The sequence below is a fragment of the Capsicum annuum genome, chromosome 6 (assembly GCF_002878395.1).
Source record: "Capsicum annuum cultivar UCD-10X-F1 chromosome 6, UCD10Xv1.1, whole genome shotgun sequence".
Taxonomy (NCBI): domain Eukaryota; kingdom Viridiplantae; phylum Streptophyta; class Magnoliopsida; order Solanales; family Solanaceae; genus Capsicum; species Capsicum annuum.
In genome coordinates, this window is record NC_061116.1 from 162,666,956 (window position 1) to 162,679,618 (window position 12,663).

Genomic DNA, 12,663 nt, shown 5'->3' on the forward strand with positions numbered 1-12,663 from the left:
TTTCCAAATTCAAGGAATAAGGTATGTAATGTGTTTATCCAAGGTTCTCTTCCACCCTAGGAGTTCAAAAACCTTCTTTTAAAAGCATGAATTGTGATTTTTCAAGTTGTGGGTTTTAATGTTACATATTGATGTTGTGGTATGTGTTCCAAGTTGAAATCTTTATGTATTTCTGGATTTTATGATAGCATGTAAGTTGAATTTTGATTCTCTTGTATGAAAACCTAAAAATTATGAAGTCATAATGTAATAACATTGTTGTTCATGCCCAAGTATAAAGCTATGCCTACCATGTGTTTGACAAAATGCTAAATTGAGATTATGGTGCTTTTGTGATCCTTTAGTGGTCCAAATGATAAACTTAAGCTACACCCACATGCTCACAATGTCCTCCATGCTAAAGTTATACCTTGTATGTGTTTGATGGAATGCTCATGAGATTGGTTTAATGAAATTATGATGTGTTAGCATGCATTCCTAATCATATGAAAGTTCATGACTTTTGAGTGATTGGTGAAATGCCTCATAGATTGTATTATAAGTTGTTGACTATTGTCAAGTATTCAAGAATTGTCATGTCTTATTAATTTTATGCTATCGAGTCCTGGGGGTATTTAATACTCGATATTTAAGTTCTGTGCCTAGAGCCAGTGCCAGTTATAGAATAGTCTCAATCATGTCACGATTAGTAGTACTCTAGTTCAGTTATAGAACTCAGGTAAACTCAGTAAACTCAGTATAAATCCAGTTATTCACTATTAGTTCAGTCCTCAGTAAACTCAATCAGTTAATAGAATTCAGTAGTATTTCGTCAGTTAACGAAACTCAGTAAACTCAGTTCAGTTTAGTTGATCAGTAGAATCAGTAAAAGATTAGTCCAGCCTAGTATGAACTAGGAAATTATTTTAGTGTTGATTCAGTTGGGAGTAGTATTCAACACTGAGTGAACCCAAGGATGGGGAGTCACCTTCTAGTAGAGGGTGTGATCCTTAGACGCGGTCCTTGCATTCTTAAACCATGTAGCCAAGTAGGTTGAGACATCAAAACCTGCTAGAAGAGGGTTGATGAGGTAGCTTAACCTTTCAGTTGAGGGTCCCACTATTCTTATTTGAGTACCTGCTAGATGAGGGTATCTCTTCAGTTTCTTTACCCGTGGCGCAGTACTAATACCCTTCCAACTGGAGTTACAGGTTGGACCCCAAATCTATTCAGAAAAAGGGGCATGTGGATAGATGATTAGTTTCCACAGTCTCAGTCTCAGTCTTTAATAAAGAACTCAGATAGTTCTACAAATTTTAGGACTGTCAGATACAGTCGCTCAGCTCAGTACAGAACTCAGCTAGTTCCATCAGAATCAGGACTGTCAGACACAGTCACTCAGTAAATAGTATACCAATTACATCAGTTAATCAGTATTCAAGCTCAATATTCAGTATTATCTCAATTTTAGTTATAGTTCACGTATTCATACATGTACTCATGTTATTCAGTTATTATTGTTTATGCATATGAACCTATACATTCAGCCTTACCTCACTTTATGTACCAATACATACACATGTACTAACACATACTTTTCTTTTGTGCTATGAAATTTTATACCATAGGTTCAGACATATGGGCCTTAGAGCATTCTTTGAAGATCAGACTTTCAGCAGACAGACTAGTAGTGAGTCCTCATCATTCTAGGATATTCTTTTATTTCATTATCTCATTAGATTCTGCATTTCATTAGATAGAGTTATTTGGGGAATTTTTCCATCAACTCCTTATTCAGACCATTCAGTTTTAGAGTCTTTCTAGACTAGATGTTTTGACAATATTTAGTAATTTAGATTCCGGAGTTTTATCAGATTTTATCATTTTTATTTATCAGTATTATAGTTTTGAACCTTATGGCATTTTGTCCCATTTTTCTGTATTATATAACATTATTACTCAGTTATTGCAACAGGTACCAGTCATGGGTTAGCTTGTGGTCCTTTGATATTATGAGTATCGTGTAGCGTCTGGGGTACCAGACTCGGGGTGTTACAAACTTGGTATCAAAGCCTAAGGTTTAATAAAGTCCTACAAAGTCTGAAAGTCGTATATAGTAGAGTCTTGTGCATGGGTGTGTAGCTCACCATACTTATAGGCAGGAGGTTATGAGATATTTTGGGAATAGTTTCTCTTCTTTCGGTATTCATGTCGTGCGAGTGAGCATGAACTCCAATTAAACTCTCTTTCTAATCTAAGTTTCTCTTTTGTTTACAGAAAATGCATCCAAAGAGGACTCAAGGAAAAGAAATGGGAGACCAGCCAGCCTCTCAGCCCGACCAGCCCAATCCTTTAGGTGAACATGTCTCCCATGCAGAGTTCAGAGCAGTATTCACCACCCTAGCTCATTATGTGGCAGCCCAGAATAAATGCCCCGCAGCCGTTCTAGCCAAGCTAGCGTCCAATACTACTACTGCCAAAATTTAGGACTTTACTCGAATGAACCCTCTGTCTTTCACAGGGTCTAAGTTAGATGAGGACCCTCAAAAGTATCTTGATCAGGTGTAAAAGATTACAGATATTATAGGGGTGACTTCTAGTGAGGGTGCTGAGCTAGCTGCATACCAGTTGTAGGATGTGGCTCACACTTGGTTCAAATAATGAAAAGCAAATAGGGCTGTAGATGCAGGGCCCATTGAATGAGAGAAGTTTGCCAGTACTTTTCTAGATAGATTCTTTTCCCCAGAGTTGATAGAAGATAAGGTGTTAGAGTTTATTAATCTAAAGCAGGACAATATGATAGTGAAAGAGTATTTTCTCAAGTTTACTCAATTAGATAGATATGTTCCTCATGTGTTGGCAAATAGCAAATCCCAAATAAGTAAGTTTGTGTGTGGGGTAAATGATAGTATGGTCAAAGAGTGCAGGACCGCAATTTTGATTAGTGAGATGGACTTGTCTAGGCTCATGATCCATGGTCAGCAGATAGAGTAGCAGAAGAAGAAAGAGAGAGAAAAGCAAAACAAGAGAGCTAGAATAGGTAGTTTCAACTTTGCTCAGCCTAAGTCAGAGGGTGGAAATCATTCTCAGTTCTGCACGAAATCCATAGTTCCAGATCCATCCTCCATCAGTGCTTCAATTCCAAAATTCAGAGATGACAATAGAGATAGGGTGCCAGGCTCTAAGTCTCAGGGTAGTATCAGCAGTGCTCAAACCAATCCTCTTTGTCAGACTTATGGCAAGAACCATCAGGATATTTACAGAACTGGAAGTGATGTTTGTTTTATATGTGGTAAGCTAGGCCACAGAATCAAAGATTGTCCCTAGTAAAGTTCTCAAGGTCAGCAAAATCATCCTCCAGCTCAGTTCGGTTGCCTGAATAAGTAGGGTGCCTTATCCAGTGTCACCAGTGGGTAATGCCCAAACAGACTCTACATTCTTCATTCCCAACAGGATTAGGAAAGTTCTCCTGATGTGGTCACCAGTACATTACAAATCTTTTATATACATGTTTATTCTTTGCTAGATCCAAGAGCTTTCTTATCTTTTGTTACTTCTTATTTAGTAGTTGATTTCAGAGTCAGTCCCAAAATTCTAGCAGAGCCATTCTCAGTCTCTACCCTACTGGGTAAATCCATCATAGCCCGATGGGTATACAGGAACTATCCGATTATGGTATCTTAGAGAGTCACTTTAGTAGACTTAGTCAAGTTATAGATGAATAATCTTGATGTCATTCTCGGCATAGATTGGCTTTATTCCAGCTATACCTCAATCAACTGTAGAAACAGAATTGTCCAGTTTTAGTTTCAAAATGAGCCCATCCTAGAGTGAAGGGTTAGTACTTCAGCACTTTGGGGTCAACTTATTTCTTACCTTCGAGCGAGAAAAATAATATCTAAGGGGTGTGTCTATCACCTTATGCAAGTTAAGAACTCCAGTTTAGAAACCCCTACTCTTAAATCAGTGTTAGTAGCATGTGAATTTCCAGATGTGTTTCTCGAAGATCTTCTCAGAGTTCTCCCGAAAGGGAAATTGATTTTGGAATTTATATTCTCCCAGATACTCAGCCCATATCTATTTCGCTATATAGAATAGCACCTGCAAAACTTAGAGAATTGAAATAACAGTTGAAGGATCTCTTAAATAAGGGATTCATCATGCCTAGTGTGTCCCCGTGAGGCACACTAATTTTATTCATACATAAGAAACACAGTTCTCTTAGAATGTGCATTGACTACTGCCAATTAAATAAAGTCACAGTCAAAAACATGTATCCCTTTCCAGAATCAATGACTTTTTTGACCAAGTTCAGGGTGCTATTTACTCTTCAAAGATAGACCTTAGATCATGCTATCCTCAGCTTAGAGTCAAAGAATGTGACATCCCAAAGACAGTCTTCAAAACTTGGTATGGTCATTTTGAGTTCTTAGTCATGTCTTTTGGTCTCACTAACAACCCAGCAGCTTTTATGGACTTGATGAACTGGGTGTTTAAGCAGTACTTAGACATGTTTGTCATAGTTTTCATAGCTGAAATCTTGGTTTACTCTCGTTGTGAACATGATCATACAGACCATCTTAGAATAATATTGCAGACTCTCAGAAATCATCAGTTATTCACTGAATTCAGTAAGTTTGAATTTTGGATAAGGTCAGTAGCATTCCTGGGCCATATAGTTTCTTGTGATGGTATTAGAGTTGATCCCCAAAAGACCAAGGTGGTGAGAAATTGGTCCAGACCCATCCCTCCATAAAATATCAGGAGTTTCTTAGTTTTGGCTTTCTATTACAGATTGTTTATTAAGGGATTTTCATCTATTGCATCCCCTATTGCATCCCCTATACCTAGATTGACTCAAAAGAAAGTCAAATTTCAGTGGTTAAATTCTTGTGAGAAGAGTTTTCAAGAGTTGAAGACTCGACTTATCTCAGCCCAATCTTGGCTTTACCAGATGATTTAGAAGGCTTTGTTGTGTACTATGATGCATCCATATTAGGTTTGGATTGTGCCTTCAAGAAGCATGGTAAGGTCATAGCCTATACCTCCAGACAAATTAAGCCCCATGATAAGAATTACCCTACTCATGACCTTGATTTAGCAGCAGTAGTCTTTGCCTTAAATATTTGGAGGCACTATTTGTATGGGGTGCACATTGATGTGTTCACTGATCATAAAAGCCTCCAGTATGTGTTCTCTCAGAAAAGGCTAAACCTCCATCAGAGAAGGTGGTTAGAATTATTGAAAGACTATGATATGAGTGTCCTTTATTATTCGAGTAAGGCTAATGTAGTCGTTGATTCTCTCAGTAGATTATCTATGGGTAGTGTTTCTCATATTGAGGACAGTAAAAAGAAGTTAGCCCAAAAAGTACATCAGTTAGACCGACTAGGTATTCGCTTAGTCGACTCAATAGAAAGTAGTAGATGGGTGCAAAGTAGTTCAAAGTCATCTCTAGTTTTTGAGGTGAAGGAGAAATAGGATAAAGATCCCAATTTAGTCAAGTTGAAAGAATCAATCAAAGATTAGAAGGTTAAGGTATTATCCCAAGGGGGAGATGGTGTTCTGTGTTGTCAAAGTTGTTTGTGTGTACCAGTTGTTGATGACTTAAGATAGAAAATTCATGCAGAAATGCATGGTGCATGTTACTTAATTCATCTATGGGCCATTAAGATGTACCACAATTTGTGGGAGATCTATTGGTGGAGTGGGATAAAGAGAGATATTATAGAATTTATGGCTAAGTGCTCAACAGGTCAACAGGTTAAGATTGAGCATCAGAAGCTAAGTAGGTCCATGAAGGAGTTCAATATCCCTACTTGGAAGTGGGAAGAAGTGAACATGGACTTTGTGATGGGTTTGCCTCGTACTTATCGTTAGCATGATTCAGCTTGGGTTATTGTAGATAGAATGACCAAATCAGCTCATCTTCTTCTACTCCATACCTCTTATTCAACCAAGGATTATTCCAAACTTTACATCAGATATTTGGTCAGATTACACGGTGTTCCATTGTCCATCATCTTAGATAGAGGTACCCAATTCATCTCTCATTTTGTGAAAGCATTCCAACAGGGTATTGGCACCCGATTTTACCTTAGTACAAATTTTCACCCTCAAATAGATGGCCAAGCATAAAGGACCATTCGAACTTTAGAGGATACATTATGGGCGTGTCAATAGATTTTAAAGGTAGTTGGGATGACCACTTGCCTTTGATTGAGTTTGAATACAACAACATTTATCATTCCAGTATTAAGATAGCTTCATTTGAGGTGCTTTATAGGAGAAGTTGTAGATCTCCCATTGTTAGTTTGAAGTAGGTGAGGCCACAGTGGTATGGCTTGACTTGGTATTCGATACGTTAGCAAAAGTTTAGTTGATTAGGCAGAGGCTCAAGACAGCTCAGAGCCGACAGAAATCATATGCAGATGTGCGTAGAAAGGACCTCTAGTTTGGGATTAGCGACTTTGTGTATCTGAAAATCTCTCCCATGAAGGGAGTGAAGAGGTTTGACAAGAAGGGAAATCTCAATCCTCGATATATCAGCCCCTTCAAAATTCTTAGTCGCTTTGGCAAAGTAACTTATGAGCTTAAATTTCCTTTAGATCTATCGTCAGTCCATCCAGTGTTTCACATCTCCTTGCTTAAGAAGTGCATAGGTGACCCAGCAGTTGTAGTCCCTACAGAGGGCTTAGATATTCAGGATAGTCTCTCTTTTGAAGAGATCCCAGTCAAAATCCTTTACTATAAGATTTGAAAACTGAGGAACAAAGAAGTCTCTCTAGTCAAAGTTTTTTGGCGAAATCAGTCCATTGAGGGAGCTACTTGGGAAGCAGAAGTAGACATGCAGACCAAGTATCCTCACCTTTTCTCCACTAATCTAGACTCAGCCCAAGGTAATGGCTTTCCTTAAGATTATTCAGTTTCATACTCAAATTTTCATTACAAACTTGGTATCATTTACCATTGCATGTTCAGCCATATGTTCATGAGTCAGTTCAGTCATGTATTCATGCATCAGATATACATGATCAGTATAAGAAAACTCAGTTCATCAAAAATCCCAGTCATGTACTCATAAATCAGCTTAGTTATGTACGTATGCATTAGATATATATATTCAGCATGATAATTCAGTATATCAGTAATATCAGTCCTATAATTATGTTCCAGATGTTCATGTCCATAAGTAGGTTCAGCCTACTAGTACTCTCAGTTCATTCAGTCTCATTCGAGAATGAATGTTTCCAAGGGGGAGATATTGTAAGACCCCACAAAATTTCTAGCTTAATGCAGTCCTTTAATCTTGTTAAGGGGGTCACAGACTTAGAAAATTCTAGCTAAGTTTTCATACTTAGTTTATTTTTAGCCTTCGAAAATTGGCAATCTCATTTCGCGACCTCAATGTCCTTTAAATGTCTATATTTTAGTTAATTCATAATTAGAAAGGTCAATGGGTGTTCCCAGATAAGTTTTGGATTTTTTGGACCTCATCTAGACCATGTTTGGAATTCAACAATAGTGTACCAATGCGATCTTGGTGCGTCGCGTCGCATATCCATTGGTTGGTATTTTCCCCAGCTACCAACAAGCCGTTCCAGTGACCTGGCGTATCTTAGCACGACGTGTTTGATATACCATCGATACTATCGATGCACCGTATTGGATATCGCGTCGGTATCCCAGTTTTTCTCATTAAAACACTGTGTTCTTGGGGGTAATTGGATCTTTTTCCCTCGACCTTCAGCCCCCATAACACGAAATTTAGCCCATTTAAAGGCATAATACAATTATTATTCATACAATCCTCAAGAACAAAACCCTAGGGCTATCAATTCAAGAATCAAATTCAAGATATTTCACCATCAATCTTTCCAAATTCAAGCAATAATGTATAAAAAGTGTGTATCCAAGGTTCTCATCCACCCTTGGAGTTCAAGAAACTCATTTTAAAAGCATGAATTATGATTTTCAGGTTGTGGGTTTTAATGTAATCATATTAATGTTGTGGTATGTGTTCCAAGTTGAAATCTTTATGTATTTTTGGATTTTATGATAGCATATAAGTTGAATTTTAATTCTCTTATATGAAAACCCTAAAATTATGAACTCATGATGTAATAAAATTGTTGTTCATGCCCAAGTATAAAGCTACGCCTACCATGGGTTTGACAAAATACTAAATTGAGATTATGGTGTTTTTGTGATCCGTTGGTGGTCCGAATGATGAACTTAAGCTACACCCACTTGTTCATAATGTCCTCCATGCTAAAGCTATATCTTGTATGTGTTTTATGGAATGCTCATGAGATTGGTTTAATGAAATTATGATGTGTTAGCATGCATTCCTAATCATGTGCAAGTTCATGACTTTTGAGTGATTGGTGAAATGCCTCATAGATTGTATTGTAAGTTGTTGACTATTGTTAAGTATTCAAGAATTTTCATGTCTTATTAGTTTCATGCTATCGAGTCCTGGGGATATTTAATACCCAATAATTTAGGTGTGTGCCTAGAGCCAGTGTCAGCTATAGAACAATCTCAATTATGTCATGATCAGTAGTACTCTAGTTTAGTTACATAACTCAGGAAAACTCAGTAAACTCAGTATCAATCCAGTCTCATTCAGTATTCAGTTCAGTCCCCAGTAAACTCAGTCAGTTAAAAAACTTAGTAGTATTCCGTCAGTCAACAAAACTCAGTAACTCAGTTCAGTTCAGTTGATTAGTACAATTAGTAATAGATCAGTCCAGCCTATTATAAACTAGGAAATCATTTCAATGTCTATTCAGTTGGGAGTAGGATTCAGCACTGAGTGAATCCAAGGATGGAGACTCACTTGCCTGCAGAGGGTGTGATCCTTCGAAACAGTCCTTGCATTCCAGAACTACATAACCAGTATAGGTTGAGACATCAAAAATTGCTAGATGAGGTTTGATGAGGTGGATTAACCTGTCAGTTGAGGGTCCCTCCATTCTCATTTTATTACCTGCTAGATGAGGGTATCTCTTCAGTGTTTTTACCCGTGGCACGGTACTGACACCCTTCCAACTGGGTTTACAGTTTGGACCCCAAATCTATTTAGGAAAAAAGGCATGTCAGTTAGATGATTGCCTCCCACAGTCTCAGTCTCAATCTTTAATAAAGAACTCAGATAGTTTTACAGATTTCAGGACTGTCAGATACAGTCTCTCAGCTCAGTACGGAACTCAGCTAGTTCTATTAGAATCAGAACTGTTAGACACAGTCACTCAGTAAATAGTATATCAGTTATCGATTACATTAGTTAATCAGTATTCATGCTCAGTATTCAGTATTATCTCAATTTCAATTACAGTTCACATATTCATGCATGTACTCATGTTATTCAGTTATTATTTTTCATGCATATAAACTCATTCTTTCAGCCTTACCTCACTTTGCATACCAATACATTCACATATACTGACACATACTTTTATTTTGAACTATGGTGTTTTATACCATAGGTTTGAGACATGCAGGCCCTAGAGCATTCTTAGCAGATTAGACTTTCAACAGACAGACTAGCAGTGAGTCCTCATCATTCAAGGATTTTATTGTATTTCATTATACCATTAGATTCAGTATTTTAGTAGATGGATTTAGTTGGGGGATTGTCCCATTAACTCCTTATTCAAACCATTTAATTTTAAAGGCTTTCTAGACTAGCTTTTCAGACAACATTTAGTATTTCAGATTTTAATGTTTTATCAAATTTTGTCATTTCTCTTTATCAATATTACAGTTTTGAACCTTATAGCATTTCATCCTATTATTATTCATTAGACAGTATTATTACTCAGTAATTGCAGCAGGTACAATTCATGGGTTAGCTTGTGGTCTTTCGGGATTATGAGCACCGTGTAGCATCCAAGGTACCAGAATCGGGGTGTTACACTTGATTTCAAAATCTTATATATATAGACAAGACAAGTACCATCATTAAGATCAAAGAGGCAACTATTATCCATTCCCATATCCTACTCCTATGGGAAACAGGCGCATCTATTCATAAGAAAGTCAAAAGTGTTAGTTGTTTTGTCCTCATAAAAAGTAGGCTTCAACTCTAGCCATTTAAGCAAAAAACCTTAAAGGAATTTGTAGAAGTATTTGCTTATTTTGTTAATATAATGTTAAAAATTCTGAAATGAGAACAATTAGATGCATATAGGTTAGTTTCATCTTTTGCTAGATTGTATATCTTGAAAAAAAAGAATGACAAATCTGCATGAACCACTTATTCAAGTACTAAAATGGGAATCCTATTAGTTAACATTTATGAACCAATTAAATCTATAATTAAGGTACTGACACACTTATCATATCCCAAGTAAGCAATCATGTTTTACATAGTTTTTTGTTGTACATCCGTATAAAAATGCCATTCCCAGATTTCTGTGAATGTCTTATATCAAGTATATCCCCCAACCAAACAAGGAACTCGCTTCCATTTTCGTTTATGTTGATGTTAGTATAAGCTATACATGATTTTTCCTTCAAGAACTTCTCTACATACTCCTCGGGATACAACATTCCCCAGTAATTTGCATTATCAGGCAACTTCAATTCACTATTCTTCACAAACATGTCTTTATTAGTATAGTTTAAGTGGGGTGACTCTTCTACATTCTTTTATAAAATCCTTCTCATTCCTCTCATCTTGTGAAGCAGCCGTGAAACCATCAGTACACCAATAACATAGATCTTTACCAATAGAACTCCATAAGAACCACGAGTCCTAAACTGGTGATATATGTCCTTATTTAGTGTCTTCACTAAATCCCAGTGATTGGTAGCATTGTACCATTTCAGGAACTCTATCTTTCTCTCTAGATTCAGTGTCAGTTTTAAACTTCAGTTGTTCTCAACTTTGAATCTGAAATAAAATGCATCATTGGAGTTAAATATTGATCTTAAGTAGTCATTTTCCATGAGGGCATCACTGTCGTTGTATTTTTGTCCATCCCAAGGAACCCATCTTGAAACTCTTTGTTGTTTTTTCTCAAGTACTAGTTAGGGTGACTAACCTAAGTCACCTGAGTCTAACCTGAACAAATAACCACTTAGAGCTGGATCAACACTTCCCCTCCAGACCTCATGGATCAGTCAATACCAGTTATCTGGTCCCAACCTAGCTTCATTTCAGGTAACAATGTGTCAATAGGGTGATAAAAGCTTTGCCACAGGTACTCACCAGTTGACAGATTTCTATAATCTCTAATCACAATATTACCTGAATCCAGGAGTTTCAGAACTGGTCTGGGAACAATATGGTTTGGCTTATAATTCAATACAGTTGTTCCTATAATATTTTGGAGAAAACTTCATCCTTCTTTGTCAAATTGAAGCATTTCACCAAGTCCAGCTGGATTCTTTCTATTTCAAACCCATAATATACTGGGTACAACATAACAGGTATTGGTTCCCAAATAGTACATTAGGACAAAAACCTCCTAATTCAAATCTTTGGTTTGATAAAACTAAAGTCTCAATGTAATAGAGGACTTGATTTGAAAATATGGTATCAGTAGCAATAATGACACCAACATATGTGGTTATGGATATAAATAGTAGCTAAGAAAGCATAGCAGCCATTTCTTTCTTGCCCAAATAGGTGATTGTTAAGGAAATCAATTTTTTAATTCAAACCCAAATTTTTTCTTAGGCTTTTAGCTGATATTGGATAAAAGAGTAACTCAGGAGTCTTGGATGAAACTGTGTTTTCTCAAAAATTGAGCAACATGATATAGAGCTCATTTTTGTAGAGGAAAATATTAATAATAATAGAGCTAACAAGAAATTAAACCATGAAGATGATATATAACTCATATTTTAGAGGAAAATTTTATTTATGATAGAGCTAACAAGAATAAACCATAAAGATGATCATGTTACTAAAGCATTAAAGAAATATAATGTGCTTCCTTATTTATTCTTCAACATAGATTGCTGAAAGATATTTATTTAAAGTTTACTATTTGAATGAGTCTCATTCTTCTTCCTATTGGTTCTTTAATTTCCCTATCATTTGTGTTATTTGACCTACATCTTCTACTTTTAGAAACACTTTGTTTCGTCTTAATTTCATTGGCTGCTAATGTTACTAATTACGACAATTTGTAGCCTTCCCTGAGGGGAGATTGGCCTATTTATCTGAAGTCATGAACTGAAATCATTTATCACATGTTATAAATTCCTTTTTTGAATCCTTATGGAAAATGAATTTTCTCAATGACATGGTTGGATATTTTGTAGGACGTACTAAATTATTGAGATGCATTTTTTTAAACCCTCCCTCATCCTATGTATAATTAGTAGTTCTTGTGATGGCTAGATGACTAGTTTTGAGACAGTTTGCAGGGTTCCATTTTTTGGTATATAGGTAGATTCCATTTCATGTACATCATACTATAAGAAAAATATCAAGGGTGCAATAATGGTTTTAACAATCTCACCTTACCCTATCTGACCAGATTATACCCCTGTTTTTTCTTGTTACCCTGCCAGATTATTGAACCTTTATTTTTATAGGTATAACCACAGTTTCAGAACTTATTGAACACTAAATAAGAAATTGATAGAACCTGCAACTACCAAACTTAATGAATACTAAAGAAAAAATTCATAGTGTAGTTGCATTTAGAGCCACTAGACTAAGGT